The 3,371-nt window shown below is 35.7% G+C and overlaps 1 non-coding gene across 1 annotated transcript; it reads right to left on the bottom strand.

Annotated features, from left to right (window-relative positions):
- Positions 1–676: 676 nt before the first annotated feature.
- LOC115867766 (small nucleolar RNA SNORD79) lies at positions 677–758 on the bottom strand. The gene has a single exon (XR_004045262.1). It is a non-coding gene; the product is annotated as a small nucleolar RNA SNORD79 (small nucleolar RNA).
- Positions 759–3,371: the final 2,613 nt, after the last annotated feature.

The raw sequence follows: 3,371 nt of genomic DNA, 5'->3' as shown, positions 1-3,371 counted from the left end.
GCGAGAATGTAGAAGTGAAGAGAAGAAAGTTAGCTGAAACCATGACTCATCAGAGTCCATGAAATAAACAGAAATGTAAGGAGAACTTTGAAGGGCTGTGGGCTGAATCCACTGAATTGTGGGATGCTAGGGAAAGCAACTGCAGTCTTGGTCTGGAGGTTTGCTAAAGATACATTTGTTTTTTTTTTTTCTCCATGATCTTCAAGCTCCTGAGAAACACCATCATGTTTTATGTCTGGCTAAATAGTGATTCAAACTGTTCAAAGTGAGAACATTTTCTGTTCATTTACTTTCCTGTATATTCTTTGAAGAACTCTAAAAATTAAAGTCATCTGAGGATGTGTCTTCACTGCAACCCCCCAAATTCCAAGTGACTTAGCCAGACACCTCATTAATTTTCATTAGAGAGTTCAGAAAAGTTTACTTATTTAGGACATTTGCCATGTGAAATTTAGACAAAAAGCAGGCAACAAAAATGGCTGTGTTGCCAAGCCACTAATCATAATTTCTAGGATCAGTCAACTATACTCCTTACTTTTACTGCCTAAGGGGGACTCAGGACGTGCAGATTGCTGAAAAACGTACTGCATGGGTGCCTCAGTGCAGCCAGAAGGCATTCATCCATTTCTGACACTCCATCACCTTTGTGTTCTATAGTTATTTTATTTATTTTTTTCACTGTTTCAGTTTTTAAAAATCTTCAGTCTTTTTCAGAGAGATTTCCATCTGCTTAATTTAAAAAATCATCACTAACCGTAGTTGTCTTATAATTAAAGCAAAGTCTACTCAAATTATTTTTGAATTCATATGTTGGGGGATATATCTTTTAACTTGACAATCAGCACTTAAAAAAAATCATCAGAAGAAGTTGTATTTCTCATGTTTTTATAACAACAGCAGTAGTAACCACACTAACACGGCTGCTCTTTTGAGCTATTACCTTTTGCCAACCTCTCTGTACTCAGTGCCAAGGGCTTTATCAACATTGTCTTACTTAATCTACACAAACATCTTTGAAGCTCAGCATTATTACTGATATTTTACAGATGATGAATCTGAAACTTAGAGCAGGTAAATAGTGTGTTCGGTGCAGTACAATTATTAAATGGCAGTGCTATCATTGAGCCCAGACTGGTTTGACCTCCAAGCTCTTGCTCTTAACCACCTCATTATCCTGACTTCACACTTTGTAAAGCATGATATGTTATCATGTATGCATTCCTTTGGTTGGCTAATTCAAAATTATATGGAGTAGGTCTTCCTAGTGTTATCAGCATCTTACAGATAATAAAATCAAGACATAGAGATTACACTAAAAACACAAAATTATTTGTTGAACCATATCAAAGAGTTTAAGAAAAACTTATGATTACTATGGTTTGCCATTAGCTTTATGTGATTTTTTTTTCCTTTTGGCATAATGTTATCTACTAAGATATATTCTAGGGTAAAAAATGAGGGACAATGAAAAAGTTTCGAGATAAAAAGGCAAATGATCACTTTGACATTGATTAAAAACAATAAGAGTAATTGGGAAACTTCTGTGAATTATTTGATCTATTTAGACACCAATGATTTTTGGTTTAGATTTTTTTCCCCAGTACTTACACGTGGCCACATGCAGCTATTTATTGTACATTTACATTAATTACAATGAAATAAAATTTTAAATTCAATTATTCAGTCACACCAGTCATATTTCAAGTCCTAAAAAGCCACATGTGGGTAGTGGCTAGCATATTTCAGAACACAAATAAAGAACATTTTCAGCATCAGGAAAATATGTACTGCAAAATATTGGTCTAGACACTTAAGCATACGTAGAAATGCCAAATTGGGTTAAGATGTTATCAAAAGCTAATCCTCAGACTTGGTATTAGACAAATACATATGTTATCAATGTGCTGCTTACAAAAATATAAACCTAAATTTTTGTATTCGGTGATTTGAGCTTTAGTTTTGACTGAAAATGGAAAAGAGTCGCAGTTCTAATTTGTTTATTAAAGATTTTTAAATGCTAGATTTACATAATTATGTAAGTTCTGTTTGCAGGTAGAAAACTATAGTAGCAATCCTTTAAGAATATTTTTTCCCCAAAAATCATGGTATCAAATAATGTCTATACAATACATCATTTAAGCTTTACAATAAAGTAGCTTTATCCTCAAATGTTAAAAAATAAATAATAAACAATTGAGGCTTAGGAAAATGCCCAGCACCCAGTTGATAAATGGTAGGTCTAGATGCAGGGAATTAGATTCAGATCTTAAATATACTAAATATACTCTGAGCTACAAAAGTACATTTATAGTGGGGCTTCCCTGGTGGCACAGTGGTTGAGAGTCCGCCTGCCGATACAGGGGACACGGGTTCGTGCCCCGGTCCGGGAAGATCCCACATGCCACGGAGTGGCTCGGCCCGTGAGCCATGGCTGCTGAGCCTGCGCGTCCGGAGCCTGTGCTGTGCAACGGGAGAGGCCACAACAGTGAGAGGCCCGCTTACCGCAAAAAACAACAACAACAACAAAAAAAAACCTTGCTCCAAGGAGCTGGAGTTACTCTGTTGGAAAATGATATTAGAAACCTAGATCTGGGTAAAAAGTATGATTTTTGCCACCAGACTATAGTCACTCCTAGGATCTCTCAGTGGACAGAGAAAGGGGGTACATGTGCACATTAACTCATGTATAAATACACACACACACACACACACACACGTGTATATATGGTAACCATCTGTATTTATGCAAATCAATTAGGTAAATGGTGAGGGTCAGGATTGCTGGATTGTATGATAAGACTGTTTAACTTTGCAAGAAGCTTCCAAACTGTCTTCAATATGGTTATACAATTTTGTATTCCCACCAGCAATGAATGAGAGTTCCTGTAGTTCTGCATTCTCACCAGTAATTGGTAGTGTTGGTCTTTTGGGTATCAGCCCTTTTAATAGGTACATAGTGGTATCTCATTGTAGTAATTAATTTGCATTTCCATGATGACAAATGATGTTGTCATCTTTCCTATGTTTATTTACCATGTGTACACCTTCTTTGGTAAAGTGTCTGTTCATATCTTTAGCCTAATTTTAATTGGGTTAGTTGTTTCCTTCATGTTAGACTTAAAACTTCTTTGTATATTTTGGATCCAAATTCTTTATCAGGTATGTGTTTTGCAAATATTATCTCCCATTCTGTGACTTGTCTTTTTTATTCTCTTAACATGTCTTTTGAGGAGTGGAAGGTTTTCATTTTAGTGAAGTCCAAAATACCTATGGTTTCTTTCATGGATATTGTTCTAAAGTTTTATCTAAAAACTCGTCTCTCTGAGGGGATGTGGGGTTCTTGAATCTTAACCATGAAAACCTGGTAAGAT

Source organism: Globicephala melas, chromosome 1, assembly GCF_963455315.2.
Source record: "Globicephala melas chromosome 1, mGloMel1.2, whole genome shotgun sequence".
NCBI lineage: Eukaryota > Metazoa > Chordata > Mammalia > Artiodactyla > Delphinidae > Globicephala > Globicephala melas.
Note: the sequence above shows the minus strand (reverse complement) of the source record. Positions and strands in the feature narration are given on the sequence as shown.